Source organism: Schistocerca gregaria, unplaced genomic scaffold (assembly GCF_023897955.1).
Source record: "Schistocerca gregaria isolate iqSchGreg1 unplaced genomic scaffold, iqSchGreg1.2 ptg000428l, whole genome shotgun sequence".
In the NCBI taxonomy this organism is placed as follows: Eukaryota; Metazoa; Arthropoda; class Insecta; order Orthoptera; family Acrididae; genus Schistocerca; species Schistocerca gregaria.
The window spans coordinates 1,507,252-1,523,619 of record NW_026061855.1 but is presented as its reverse complement, the minus strand read 5'-3'; positions in this window follow the sequence as shown (position 1 = coordinate 1,523,619).

Here is a 16,368-nt window from a genome sequence, read left to right as displayed (position 1 = left end):
TGAGGAATATTTCCTGAAATTTGGCCGTCCCTTTTTGTAACACACTGTGTATAGTCATGTTTTCATTCCGCGTCCGTCGCGCCCGTTTTAACATCGCGATAGTCGGGTTCCGTCCTTGTTGATGGTGTTTTCAGCGGTTTTTATTTCAATAGCTTCTTTTATGACGCTATCGCAAAATCCCTCCTTCATATCGACATGTTTCGTCGAATAGAATTCGATGTCCACTTTCTAAGGCGTGTTCTTCCACGGCTCACGGCTGAATTTTCTGGATAGCGTAGGTGTAAGCACCTCTCGTGTTCCTTCCCGACGTTGCTCTACCATGCGTACTGTTTGGCTGACGTAGTAACAGCCACACTGACATGGTATCTTGTACACTCGAAGCGTTCTAAGATCTAGATCGTCCTTCACAGGCCTCATGAGCTGACGAACTTTTGCTGGGGACCTGAACACCGATGAAATGTTATATCTCTTCAGGAGCCGGCTAATCTTTCCCGACACTGTACCACAGAAAGGCTAAAACACAAGTTTCTTGTTTGCTTCTTCGGTGGTGTTCTCACCTCTCTTAGTTTGTTTTTTTGCGTGTCGCGCCAGATATAGCCTGTGATACCTGTCCGTGGCTGTAACCGTTTTCCCGGAAGACGTTTCGGAAGTGGCTCAGTTCTAGTGGCAGACTTGCTGCGTCTGGGACGACTTTAGCAAAATGGACGAGGGTATTCAGAAGGCCACTTTTTGTGCCGGATGGTGGTGGCTGAGTTACCGATCTGTGTGTGTAGGTTTCCTGCGGGCACTGTGGCTGAGGTGCCCGTTGGTTTTCCGTCGAACGAGTACGTCAAGCAAGGGCAGTGCATCATCTGTCTCGACTTCCATCGTAAACTTGATGTGGCCGAGGAGAGCTCGGTCGAAAGTTCGTTGGATTATAACCACCTGACGCGGCTGGAAGCCCGAGAAAATCTTATTAATTCATATCGCCACGAAACCACGCATTCATACATGGCGTACCTCTACGGGGGGGGGAAACGTGGCGCCTAGGGAACCTGCTTGGGAAGAAGGCTAACCTGTTAAGCTCTCTAGCCTTCCTGCTACGCTGTCGAGATGAGAACGCGATTCCACGATTTACCTCGGCAGCCAGGTGAACCTACCGTTCAGCCAGCTCTGCCCTGTTGCGGGAAACGATACACTTCACTAGGAGGCAGCTGGATTTAAAAGGTCGCGAACTGCTGGCTATACATCTGCAGTTGACAGAGGTACTCTCACAATTAGATTTTGAGTGGGTCGACGCGGCCACCACAGCAAAAGAAGGCCACAGAGAAACAGAAAGGGTAGTTCGCGCGGATTTCTTAACAACAACACGGTGCAGAACGGAAATCAACAGAAGGAACTGTCATCAATATGACGGAGAAAGAGGTCGATGCGGGTGCCATTTCGGCGCTTAAGAAAGGTATTAACTTCGCACCAGCGCTTCAGAGCATCCCTGTCTGTGATGATATAAGTGGGGTTGAACAAACAATCCGTAAGATGCCTAGTGAGAATGCTGACGAAATTCATCGCGAAACGTGTCTCATCATTTCAAAATCTAAACCACCGAGGTCTAACTTGACTAGGGCTAAACGCAATGGTCTTCACGCACTCCGCAACGACGCACTCATCGTGGTTCTGCCAGTCGACAAGGGCAATGCATCCGTCATTGTAAATAAAGCTGACTACGATGCCAAAATTCAGTTAATGCTTGAAGAGGATATATAGCGTTAACTGCCACGGGACCCGACGTCAAGAATAATGAGGAAGACATCAGAGCTTCTAAAACAGTCAATGCTGGAAGAGGGCGTTATTAAGACTCTCCTCCCTCAGGCGCCGAGACCACCTACGCTTTCTGGACTACCAGAAATCCACAACCGGATTCTCCTCTTCGTCCCATTGTGAACACCATTGGGTCACCCACTTATAGACTGGCAGAACACCTGACCAGCCTCCTTGCACCGCATGTGGGTCGTTGTGTGCATCACATCAAGAACACCGTCGACTTTCTCAACAGAATTAAACAACTGCGTCTTAGTCAAGGAGATATGATGGTTAGTTTTGGTGTGGTCTCCCTGTTTACACGTGTTCCGGTCAAAGACTGTATAGATCTCCTCTCCCAATTATCTGATAGCACAATTGTGGGACTGTTTAAGCACACAGTGACATAGTCGTACTTCCTACATGACGGCCAGTATTTCGACCAGTTGGACGGCGTGGCTATGGGAAGCCCTCTGGCTCCATCCATAGCCAAACTTTTTATGGCACAATTTGAAGACTTCGCCTTGGACACGGCTCCAGCTAAACCAAGTTGCTTTTAGCGTTACGTCGATGACACTTTCATCATGTAGCCCCATGGTCGTGAATTTTTGGAACACCTGAACAGCATTCACGGCCACATCAAGTGTAAGATGGAAGTCGAGACAGAGGGTACATTGCCCTTGCTTCACGTCCTCATTCGACGGAAAACCAAGGGGCCCCTCAGCCACAGTGTCTACAGAAAACGGAGACACACACACACACACACACACACAGATCAGTATCTGCACGCTCTCAGCCACCACCATCCGGCACAAAAACGTGGCGTTCTGAATACCCTCGTCCATCGTGCTAAAGTCGTCCCAGGCGCAGCAAGTCTGCCACTAGAACTGAGCCACCTCCGAAACGTCTTCCGGGAAAACGGGTACAGCCACGGACAGGTGTCCAGGCTATATCTGGCGTGACACGCAAGAAACACACCAACAGAGAAGAGAACACCACCGAAGAAGAAAGCAAGAAACTTGTGTTTTAGCCTTTCTGTGGTACAGTGTCGGGAAAGATTAGCCGACTCCTGAAGAGATATAACATTTCATCGGTGTTCAGGCCCCCAGCAAAAATTCGTCAGCTCATAAGGCCTGTGAAGGACTACCTAGGGCTAAGAACGCCTGGAGTGTACAAGATACCATGTCAGTGTGGCTGTTACTACGTCGGCCAAACAGTACGCATGGTAGAGCAACGTCGGAAAGGAACACGAGAGGTGCTTACACCTACGCTATCCAGAAAAATCAGCCGTGGAAGAACACGCCTTAGAAAATGGACACCGAATTCTATTCGACGAAACATCTGTCGTTATGAAAGCGGAGGGATTTTGCGATAGCGTCATAAAAGAAGCTATTGAAATAAAAACCGCTGAAAACACCATCAACAAGGGCGAATGTTTGCAACTCAGCACAGCCTGGGACCCGGCTATCGCGATGTTAAAACGGGCGCGATGAACGCGGTATGAAAACATGATCATATATGGCGTGGAAGAGAGCACCAGTGACGTCACAGCCAGCAGTGCGGCTGTATAACGACGCGGCCACGACGACACAGCAGTCAGTCTTACCACTTGAGAATGACCGGGGAGAGCTCGGTCGAAAGCCCGTGGGATTTTAACCACCCGACGCGGCTGGAAACCCGCAAATTTTTATTAACTATCAATCTTCTCATAAAATTCACCATTAAACTGGAAATAAGATGATAAAAGCACATGATCAAATAAGGCCGTAATGTTCGTATCAAGATGTTGGCTGATAAGAGAAAGAGTCCTTTAAAGGTACCGGTGCATAATGACAGCAACGTCAGGCTAAATAATAATGATGTGCTAGTTAGTTTTGACGTGTTAAGTCTCTGAATAAAATCCATAGAATTACGAATGTGGTGACTCCATTTTCCTACCAATTGTTTTAATTAGGAAGTCAAGTGTTTGGCAGAAAAATACGTCGGTGAATCAATAGCGCTCGTTATAGGTCTCATAGACCTCTACACTCTCATACTTAGACATTTTGTGAACTTTAGGAAGACCATAATATCTCGGTGGTACTTCTTTTGACTTCCTTTGGTAGTGATGAAGCGTTCAGCAAGGCAGCAGTCCATACTGTCACCTTGATAGTAGGATCTTTGTTAATCTTCCGTTATGCACCAGAACTAAGTAGACCACATAGCTCTTCCTTGTAGACTTTCTGAGGCAAAAGGACGGGAGCATTACCCGCACGCGCTGCAGTCGGAAAACTATAAGCGCGATGCCATAGATAGTACAAGGGTACTAATATCGATACGCGCTGCTGCTGCGACTCACGGAGACAGAGGATAACAGCATAACCGCGAGAGACTAATCACAGAATATCAACCAAAACCAAGATTTAATGGGAAGCATAACACGAGCCAGCCACGGCTCAACCTCCCGCCATCAAACAAACACGATGCTGGAAGGGGGGGGGGGGGCTACTTAACCATCAGACTAACTAACTGGATTTAACCTGGCTAAGGTGAACCCAGTACTGGTTACCGGAATGGTTATCCTTAACCAGCAGATTCACCGGGCCTAAAATGCGCAAATTGGTGCTAGGCCCCAGAAAATGAGGAGTAAATTTACTCATATTTCCGACACGCAGCTGCCTACTGGGGAAACTACGGACATAGACCTGATCTCCTAGCCTCCCTCTAAAGGTTCGCCGATTACGATTGTAACGCTCACCTTGATTATTATGGACCCTGAGTATATTACGTCTGGCACGGTTCCAGTTTTCATTGATGACTTGAGGAACTAGATCTTGAATTCCCCACAAGTTCTAAAAAGGGGAATTAACAGGATAGGAAAGGATCAAAGAGGCGGGAGTAGCTCCCAAGGCTTCATGATTGGTGGTATTAAAAGCAAAACTAAGCCAAGGAAGACTAGAGTCCCACTTACTAGGCGTTTTCTGAAATCAAAGCGGATTTACGATTTCGGTTAACCCTCTCCGTAAAGCATGCCTGCGGATAATACGACGCAGTCGTGATATGCTTGACACCGTTCTGAAAATAGGACGCCTTGAAAGGAGCCGAAAGGAAGGCCGGCGCATTATCGCTAACAATTTTCTTAGGGGGGCCAAAAACAATGAAAACTTTAGTTAAATGAGGAATAGTGGTGGTAGCAGTGAGCCAAGTGAATCCGGAGAACGCATCAATAATAACTAACACGTATCGATGACCTTTCTTAGTACGAAGAAAGGGTCCTAGATAATCGATATAGAGCTTGTGCGTAGGACAGGACTCGCGCTCAGAGCTCAGCAAACCCTGTTGAAGAGCATTCTTGGGTTTGACTACATTATACAGCCGATATTGCTATACCATCTCTCTGACATTTCGCTCCATGGTGGGCCAAGTCAAATGCTCCTTGACTTTTTTCAGAGTCTTAGGAACTTATAAGTGGCTACCCACCAACGAATCATGAAAGTACCGAAAAACCGGGCGCACCAGAGCTACTGGCAAACTTCTTTAACTGCTTCGCATGCCCGACCCTTTTACGCAGAATGCAACTGTTAATAATATACTCATGCGACAGTTCTCCAGCCAAATAGGGTCCTGATCCCGACGCTGAGCGACATCAAACTAAAGAGGAATTTCTCCCAATCCTGCCTCCATCTGTCTCCCGGGTTCCCTCACTAGGTGTAGATTCGGCGAACTACCGGCTGAGGACATCCGCAAGGATATTTTCAGTGTCTCTCACGTGTTTAACTTCAAATTAAATGCGTACCTCTCATCTGGCACTACGGCCAGTTTTACGGCTAAAATACCAGCATTAGATGTGTCATTTTGGACAATAAACCTTTTATTAAAGTATGGTACTCCTAGAAATGGACGATTGGCTACAGCTGCCTTAATATACTCAAACGCGGGCTCCTGGACAGGTCCTTATTCAAAACGCACTCTCTTCCGGCACTGTTCGTTTGAGGTCGCGGCCAACTAAGCAAAATTAGGGACAAAACGCCTAAAGTAGTTCAACATGCCTATGAACCTAGCAATTCCGAGTTTATCAGTAGGCGGAGGCAACGCCCGTATGGTCTTAGTTCGCTCTTGTTCGTTGCGAATACTCTGACCTGACACTAGGTGACCTAAGAAGAACACCTGCTGCCTTTCTAATGTCATCTTACTGGGTTTAACAGTCAGCCCGGCTCCCTGAAACCTCGAAAGAACTTTCTGGATATGATCCAAATGGACTGAAACGAACAGCTATAGATGACTAAATCGTCCAAATAATTATAGGCAAACACTAATTTCAAGTTCCTAAGGATATTATCCAGCAAACGAGTTGCCAAACCAAAAGGAACTCCGTCAAACAGATTCCAATGAGTACAAAATGCGGTAACATGTTTACATTCTTCAGCTAATGGAATCTGACAACAGGCTTGGTTCAAACCAAGAACAGTAAACCAATTAGTACCGGCAAACCAGGTAAAAGTTATGCAGATCAGAGGCAGAGGTACATTCGAAGACAACCTTAGTGTTCAAGCACCCGGTAGTTAACCACAGGTCTGAAATAGTGCTCCTGATCCTTGGGAACATGGCATATGGGGGAAGCATAAGTAGATGTAGAAGGCGTAATAACTCCTTGTTGGAGCATTTGTGATATTCTCGCCTTCAGTATCTTCACCTTAGGAGGTGAGAGGCGACGTGGGGGCTGCCTGACAGGACTATCGTCGGATAGAAGGATATGGTAATTAAGAACATTAGTGACACTCAAGTTATCACTAAGAAGCTCAGGAAAACTCTGTAACAAATCCCGTAATTGAGAAGCGTGATGCGGCGAGAGATGGGTAAGATCAAACTCATTAGCCACATCCTGAACGGCCAATGCATCTGCATTTCGATGCACAATACGTTTAGCGCACTTATAAAACGAAACATAAGGTGGCTTGCGGAGTATGGATGGAGATGTAGAAACTTCTCCACAGGAGCTAACTTAAAGAAAAAGGTGTGCCCAGAATAATCCAAGAATAACCCAGTATTTACTGAAATCACATCCCAAAATTAGATCGACCGGCAGCTCCTTGACCGAGGCTAATGACAAGGGCCAGGAAAAATCCCCCATCGATATACTCCCTCGGACCCAATCATGCAGAGGCAACACCTGGTCATTGGCCACCCGACATCTCTGCACCGGAGAAAGCACCGACCGAAGTTTCGTAAAATGACCAACTTCCAAAAACCACTCGAAGCACAATAATGAAAATGAGCTACCAGAATCGGAAAGAGCACAGATCGGTTCGCCACCTACTCGAGAACCAACGTAAGGCGATGGCGGTGAAGAGGGAGCGACAACACGGGTACGCCAGCGTCTAAAGGCTCGATCACGAGATAGCTGCCCAGTCCGGCGTCATTTATTGGCTCTGAGAGCGCGAGGCTGAATCCGAGAGCGCTCCAAGTGAGCCGTGCTGCCGCACCTGAAACAACCCCGGGGTTCCAGTTTTACGGCTTCAGCGGATGCAGACACTTCGGAATTTCCCTTGCCAGCGCCGGTGGCCTGCCCCTTAACTTCGTGACATACATCGTATCCAAGTGGCAACGCCCATATCGCTACAACCGCGGCACGGAGTTCTTCCCAAGCTGAAGGCTGATTACGGAAAACATAGTGCTACTTATCCGCAACGCGCATTCCCCTAAGAACAATAGACACCGGCTGTTGTTCAGGCAAATCGATTAACAAAGCCAAGGACGCCGTCTGAACTCTGTCCACATACTGATGTAACTGCTCTTTATCCCGCTGCATCTCCCAAATGTAACGACATTCAAGCTGTTTTCGAACTCCGGTGGTCAATCTCTGCCTAATGACGAGCTCCCTCAATTGCTGTAAGGAGAACACTTCAGTCATGGCTCGGAAGAGGAGGTTCTGCAACTCACTTCTAGCTAACAGGTACGGCAGTGACAAAATTACTTGGTGTGGAACCACGATAGGGAGAAGCATAAAGTTCAAGACGAACCGACAACCGTAATAATTTTTCGACCTGTTCAAGCCACTCCACGACTAATTCAGTAATATCACGAGAGGATTAGGCAACTTGGCAAACATTGCGTCTAACTTCACCGAGGACGTAACAGTACCATCCCGGGCAGGCTCTCGCCCTCTCCCGAACACAGCAAGTCCCGCTCCTCAATCCTCTTCTCACCAAATCTAAACACGTAACATTAAACTGCAATGCACTAACCAAAGAGCCCAATTCGGCGGCTAATTTTTTATGGTGATCTTCCAAAGCTAACATGCCCAAATCCGCTTTCCGATTTGTTAAATACATTAACTGGGCCTACACCGTATCCAATAGACTGGCACTAGGTTGAGTGCCTTCCAAAACGCAAATATTGTCCACAAGGCCCCTAACAGCCTTCAACAAAAATTCAGTGGCCGCTCCTGTCTCACCCAACACCGCCGGCGTGACGTCAACCGGCTGAAAAACGGCAGCACCTAAACGGGCCACTAAATCCGGATCACTGCTCTCAGTAGCTTGGCGCCTTATTTCCAACTCGTAAACAAGATGTTCCTGAGCAGGCCGATCCCCGGACTCTGACTGACCGCCATTACAATACACCTGAAACAATCAACACCCAAAACAATGTGGTGTCACAGAACAGAAATAAAATTGAAACTAACAGTAACTGGAATGGCAAGAACACAAACGTAACCACGCTCTGCTACCAGTGAAATCCCTGGGCTAGCAGGACGGAGCGGATGCGGTTATATTTGTGGAAAGAGGTCAAAATATGTTACTGTCAGTTGCACACCATCATACAAAATTTATTTCTTAAAACACACAATCAGACAAGCAAGAATCAAAACTCTCAAGGTTTTAACGAAAGACCTCCTTTGATTTAATTTAGATCGGCTGAAGGCCACATCGAAAATCCAAGGCACAAGGCCTAAGCAAGGTACAGGAGTTCTTCTGGCGGTTTCACTTCTTCAGAATTTTTTATCTTCAATATAAATAGGCTGAAAGCCTTAGATTTAATGTTATCCCATATAACGCGGCTGAAGGCCTCACGTTAATCAAGAATAGTCTCGCGGCTTAAGGCCGAGACAAAGATTTTCAAAGTTTAATTTATATTGGCTGAAAACTCGGTTGAAGGCCGCATATCAACAAAACAATTTTACGGATTTTGCCTGGGAAGAAGAGCTTTCAATTTGAAAAGGCTGAAGGCCTGATCTCAAAATACTTCGTGTAAAACTCTGCTGCAGGCCTCATATTAAAAAATAACAATCTTATGACTTAAGGGCAAGACAAGGATTTTGAATTTTTAATTTAATAGAGATTAAAACACACATCATGGAGAAAACAATTTTACGACTTAAGGCCTAAAGGAAGAGATTCTGAATTTCAACTAAAATAGGATAAAGTCTTTATCCTAAAATGCTTCACATAACTCTCGGCTGAAGGCCACATACGAAACCCAAATAATCTCACGTCTTAAAATTAAAAATTGGAAATTTCTTTGTCTGGGCTTTAACTGAAAAACTCGGCTGAAGGCCACATAAAAACTACAAAATATTTCTTCCGGCTTAAATCCTAGACAAAATTTTCAACTTTTGATTTTAAAAGGCTGAAAACTCGGCTGAAGGCCACATACCAGTCAAGAAACTTTTTTTACGCCTTAAGGCCTAAGAAGAAAAGCCTTGAAATTTCAATAAGAAAAAACTCCGCTGAAGGCCACACACAGTACTTAAGACTAAAAAAGAAATCACTCTGTAAAACACAAGGAGCGGCGCTCAGAAGGTTCCAACCTGGGGAAGTAACTAACGCACTTTTAGGTGAAACAGGCAGCCAGACCGACAACTTCTTAATCAAAAGGCAACCCAACAAAAAGCCAGCCGAGGAACCAACCAACAACATCACTTCTACTGCATCTGAACAGCAAAACGACAACAAGATGTCAATCGCAAAACGTTCCGGATACTGGTGGCCAATCAAGCCAAATGAGAATAAACGCCCAAAACTACCAACACCTTAGCTGTCACACTACACGCTGTGCTGTACAATACCAACACGATGTGGAAAATACACTGCCAGAAACTACGTCAACAACCACTTTAGGTCACTGGAACGTCAACGGCCACAACACAGGAGATACCTCTGGTACACTTAATTTAAGTCATTCCTTCATTAATGAAGTTTAACACCACACAGGAAGACGGCTGCAATTCTAGTCGACTTCAATGCACACACGTTGTTGCTCGCGTGGATCTCTCAGAAAGTGACAACCAGGATCAAACCAAGAGATGTGATAGCAGTTGAGGCTTGATAGTAGGTTAAGTGAGCACTCAACTTTAGTGTCCAGTTTCGGTGGCTGACGAACTTCGTAACCCTCGCAAGAAGTGCCTCACAACTCCAACCGCACGTGCACGCCGCCAGCGGCTCCGGTCTGACCACGCGCCACAGAGACTTCCTCGTTGCTCTGACCCAACGGACCGACTGTCACACACAGCACACCCGGAAAACATATCCGCCACACCAGACATAGTACAGCAGTACTAGTATCGATACACACTGCTACTGCGGCTCACGGAGAGAAGACAGCAACGTTATTGCGGTAACCACTGGGCTACAACAAATGATTAAAAAAAAAAAAAAACAAGGCACCCATCCAGCCAGCCACGGCTCACATACGTTGCAAAGAGCAATGGTGCTGACAATTCCTTTCAGTATTCAATACTGCCTTCTCACGTTGCCATCCTGATAAGTCAATGTTGACTTTTATAGAAGAGATATTCATTTTCCAAAAACATCGCAGTTCTTCCACATAAAACATGTTCCTTAATTCTACAACACTTATTCAAAAAATGGCTCTGAGCCCTATGAGACTTAACATCTATGGTCATCAGTCCTCTAGAACTTAGAACTACTTCAACCTAACTAACCTAAGGACAGCATACAACACCCAGCCATCACGAGGCAGAGAAAGTCCCTGACCCCGCCGGGAATCGAACCCGGGAACCCGGGCGTGGGAAGCGAGAACGTACAACAGTTATTGTTTCTATACAGGCTACACTTTAGTTTCTTTTTTTGGCGTGCTTTTGCCTAGAGCGGAATGCTGTCTGTGTATTTCAATGGTCAAATTTTTCAGTGTAACGAAAATATGATTCTCTATAAATTGTTCGAAGCAAAGAGTAGGATATGACCAAATGAGGAAGCAAATAGACCAGCGTGAGGACTAGTTTTGCGAAAAACGATTTAACTTCTTTAAATAAATCAGGGTAACTGAGAAAAACTTAAATCTTTCGTTGCTGTCATACTAAAGTCATACGCAGTGTTTAGAATTGTCACGTCGATGTCTCATATCTGCCTAGTGTTAGCGAGATGCTTTAGGAGCTTTAAGTAGAATGCTATGGACCACAGGGTGTACTCAAAAAAAGTCTGAAGTAACTAATTGTGTTTTCTTATACATCATAGTTATTGTTTTGCACCACTACTATAAATCTCAGAAATTCTGCTGGTTTGTACATAATGCGGATGTAGTGGAATATAGATGCTCCAGAAAGTGGCGCTAAATGTGCAAAATATTGATTTGTGTTATGTCAAAGTCATCTGTAAATATTATGTCGATATTTTGTGACCATACTTTGTCCATAATTAGCGTCCTGATATAATCGCTCTTAAACAAAAAAAATTAAGTCTGAAATCCTAGGTTCACTTGAAAATATGTATCTATTAGGCTGGTGCAGAAGTTCACAGCTTTTTTTTTTTTTTGTCAGCTGGTATTCAGGTTGCTAAGGGTTTATTTAACGATTGTCAGTTTTTATTGTTAGTTCACTGTTGCTATTTGAGTTTACATGTTGAAATATTGTGTCTGAAGATAGTGAGTGGAGCTGTCGACGCTACAAAATGGAGTACAAACAGGATAAATCGGAACATTTCCGACATTTTACACGGTCTGAGTTCATTCGAGGGGCTACAGCAGCGGAGGCACCCAGAAACATTTGCACCGTGTGTGGGGATAATACTATTGGACAGAGAACTCTAAGGAAGTGGTTTTCTCTTGTTAAGGAGGATCGTTTTGACGTTAATGATTTCGCTGTTTAATGGAAGTCGTTCACACTCATGAACCCACAATGATCCACGCGAGTGTACTCGAGAGCTGGTAAATGTGGTAAACTGCAATTATTTCACCACCGTACGAATTTAAGTGCAATTGGAAAGGCTCAAACATCAAGAGTACGGGTGCCGCATGCCCTAAGCCAAAATCACAAAATCAGCAGGTGACCACATGTGCATCATTGCTTGGCTCGTGAACAACACCGGCGATGACTACTCCGTACCGCTATTGGGGTGCAAAATAACTGATGATGGTCGAAGAACAGAGGATATAGATTATAGACTGGAAATGGCAGGGAAAGCGTTTCTGAAGAAGAAAAATTTGTTAACATCGAGTATAGATTTCAGTATCAGGAAGTCGTTTCTGAAAGTATTTGTATGGAGTGTAGTCATGTATGGTTCAAATGGTTCAAGTGGCTCTGAGCACTATGGGACTTAACATCTATGGTCATCAGTCCCCTAGAACTTAGAACTACTTAAACCTAACTAGCCTAAGGACAGCACACAACACGCAGTCATCACGAGGCAGAGAAAATCCCTGACCCCGCCGGGAATAGTACCCGGGAACCCGGACGTGGGAAGCGAGAACGCTACCGCACGACAGCCGTGTATGGAAGTGAAACATGACGATAAATAGTTTGGACAAGAAGAGAATAGAAGCTTGCGAAATGTGGTGCTACAGAAGTATGCTAAAGATTAGATGGGCAGATCACATAACTAACGATGAAGTATTGAATAGAATTCGGCAGAAGAGGAATTTGTGGCACAACTTGACAAGAAGAAGGGACCGGTTGGTAGGACATGTTCTGAGGCATCAAGGGATCACAAATTTAGCACTGGAGGACAGCGTGGAGGGTAAAAATCGTAGACGGAGACCAAGAGATTAGACGGAAACCAAGAGATGAATACACTACGCAGATTCAAAAGGATGAAGGTTGCAGTAGGTACTGGGAGATGAAGAAGCTTGCACAGGATAGAGTAGCATGGAGAGTTGCATCAAGCCAGTCTCAGAACTGAAGACAGCAAACAACAACAATGCTAACACAGGGAAACGAAAGGAATGGTTGAGCCCAGCAAAGCAGCAACTCCCGGAACAACGACCTGTAATCATCTACAAAAGATGATGTTATGCATCTAGTGCGCTACGAATTGCTTCCCCGAAGTGTAACCATCACTGCTGACGTTTATTCTCAGCAACCGAGACGTTTTGCAGACGCAATCCAAGAACGACAAGGAGGAAGACCGCGTGAAGTGATGCTACTCCACGATAATGACCACCCGCATTTTTCTAGGCTGAGGGAAGACACTATACGGGAGTTGTGTTGGGGAGTCCTTCCGCAACCACGTTATTCAGCTGATCTGGTGTCCTCAAACACAGATACAACCTTGAAGGAACTTCCCTTTCCAATGAAGATGCTCTATGAACATGACTCGACGAGTTCTTCGCCTCAAAACCACGTGATTTCCACAGTCGCGGAATATAAAACGTACTCCAGCGTTGACGGATTGTTTTAAATAGAGAAGGAGAACGTATTATTGATAAACGTCTGTGTTACGTTAGAACTTATGCACCAGCCAAATACCTTTTCTGCATGAAACACGGCAGTCCGCAGAGCTTACCGGTGTGACGGGATGCCGCAGCGTGAGGGGAACGTGCATCCAGCCATGAGGTTGCCCCGCTGAACCGCAGGCGTTCATGTACAGTACAAGGCGTAGGGTAGTATCTGACAACTTCTCGGGCTTCAAACTACCCATTTCAGCGATAGTATTGCTCGTAACGGGAATATTTTTCAATCTCTGAGTTTTGACGTTATAACAACAGCAGCTGCCGAAGAGCACTGAAACACATAAATCAAAAGAAGGCAGCTGTAGTAGACGAAATTCCTTCAGAATTCTTGAAACTCTGGGTGAACTTACCTTCGTAGCACCATTCCACTTAGTAAGCGAGATATATGTATCGAGTAACACATACTCTGACATCAATAAAAAATATAAAACAGCAATTCGGAAGATGCTGACATCTGTGAAGAATATTACGGCTACGAAGAAGTCTCGGACGAAATATCAGCACAGGTCAGTTACTGGATGCAGCAGTATTCCGAGCACTTTATTCACCGTGGTCGTTTCTTTACGTTTGATTAGCCAGATAGGATTCTACAAGCAGTCAGCTGAATTACTACTTAGCAGCTTCCCTTACGGTTGGGCAATGCCTTTGCCACACACATAAAAAAAGACGTATTTCACAAAAAGATTGTCAATGTAAAAGGATTCCTTTCCTGGTTAATGGTTGGCTTACGATATCTCTCAGCATTCGCAACCACTGTATCCTGATGATTAGTAAATCTTCTTGGCCTCAGTATCATCCACGGGCAATTATCGTCCTAACTTACAGGCAAAGCAAGTGGAGGTCCTTTCTGTGCATACAAAAGCTTGGTGAATGTTGGGCGGTCACATCATTGTCCGGCGAGTTGCCATACCTACCTGTCACTCTGGGAATGATGGGATTCCCTCAAACATATATACATGAGATAGTCCTTCAGATGTACGCGTGAGACTCCTAGCAGTTGACGTCTAAATGTGGTTTTTTATGTATTTATTTGCAATGGATTTCGGTGTCTCTCCATTTTCTGGCATGTCTACGGTACCACGTGATCAGGCGTGTACCGGGTAATCATCAATATACACATGTCTCATAGAGGGTATAAAACCAAAAATGCAGACAAAGTACCGTCTGCAACATCCAAAATTTTCGCCGTTTAATTTTCGTTGATATCTTCCACTATACTCTTGATTCTGATGCTATATGCTGTACTACAGAAACTAAATACATCAATACTTCGATTACGTATTAAATAAAAATTTGACTGTATATAATTGATTGTAATTATAATAGAAGTATTATAAATTGCCGGGTAATAGCCAAGGGAACTTTATTGAGATGTATCAATAGCAAAGACGAAATGATAATAGCTGTACCGATGTTTATCTTTGCGCATGGAGAGCCTCTGTCGCGTGGCGTGCAGATGGGAGGCAGAGCAGTTTGTGTCATGAAAGAGTGCGGAAGTGTTTGTTGAACGCTCCGGCCGACCCGTTGTGTACCTATACTCGCGCCAGTGTAGACATCCCTAACTCGTTAACCTGCGATTACTGAGAGCACGGTAGGAGTGGACCGGCGGGGGAAGCTGCAGTTTCAACTGTTGCCTGTCCCGTAAGTATCCGTGACTCTGGAGACGACTCGGGGTTCCTCTCATCAAGCAGCAGCAGCAACAGCAGCTCCGCATTGTCGTCGGCTACATACTTGTCATCCGCACAGCTACAATATCGAAGGACTGTTAATTGACAAACATTGTAGTGTAGAGAGGCTTCAACCAGCAACATTTCATTCACAGAGTGTGAATAACTTGAATAATAACTTGCAAAAGTTAAAATTTCTAGGACACCTGTGTTGCATTGTCCTCATACATTATTACCATGCAGGGTCCCTTTCCTTTCCATGCAATCGTCGAGTGTCATAAGAATATCAAAACTGATTAAATATTTACTGCTAGTTTCGTGTACTTCATACTGACCAGTTTCAGTCTAAATTTTCTGCCTTAGTAACTACATTGTTGTATTGCTTAACAGAAGCTACTTACAGCAAAGTAAGTTTCGCTGGCAAAACAAATAACTACAGATACAATATAAATCTCCCACATGAACCATGGACCTTGCCGTTGGTAGGGAGGCTTGCGTGCCTCAGCGATACAGATAGCCGTTCCGTTTGTGCAACCACAATGGAGGGGTATCAGTAGAGAGACCAGGCAAATGTGTGGTCCCTGAAGAGATGCAGCAGCCTCTTCAGTAGTTGCAGGGGCAACAGTCTGGATGATTGACTGATCTAACCCTGTAACACTAATCAAAACGGCGTTGCTGTGCTGGTACTGCGAACGGTTGAAAGCAAGGGGAAACTACAGCCGTAATTTTTCCCGAGGGCATACACCTTTACTGTATGCTTAATGATGATGGCGTCCTCTTGGGTAAAATATTCCGGTGGAAAAATAGTCCCCCATTTGGATCTCTGGGCGGGGCTACTCAAGGGGATATCGTTATCAGGAGAAAGAAAACTGGCATTCTACGAATCGGAGCGTGGAATGTCAGACCCATTAATCGCGCAGGTAGGTTAGAAAATTTAAAAAGGGAAATGGATAGGTTAAAGTTGGAGATAGTGGGAATTAGTGAAGTTCGGTGGCAGGAGGAACAAGATTTCCGGTCAGGTGAATACAGGGTTATAAACACAAAATCAAATAGGGATAAAGCAAGAGTACGCTTAATAATGAATAAAAAAATAGGAGTTCGGGTAAGCTACTACAAACAGCATAGTGAACGCATTATTGTGGCCAAGATAGATTCGAAGCCCACGCCTATTACAGTAGTACAAGTTTATATGCCAACCAGCTCTGCAGATGACGAAGAAATTGATGAAATAAAAGAAATTATTCAGATAGTGAAGAGAGAC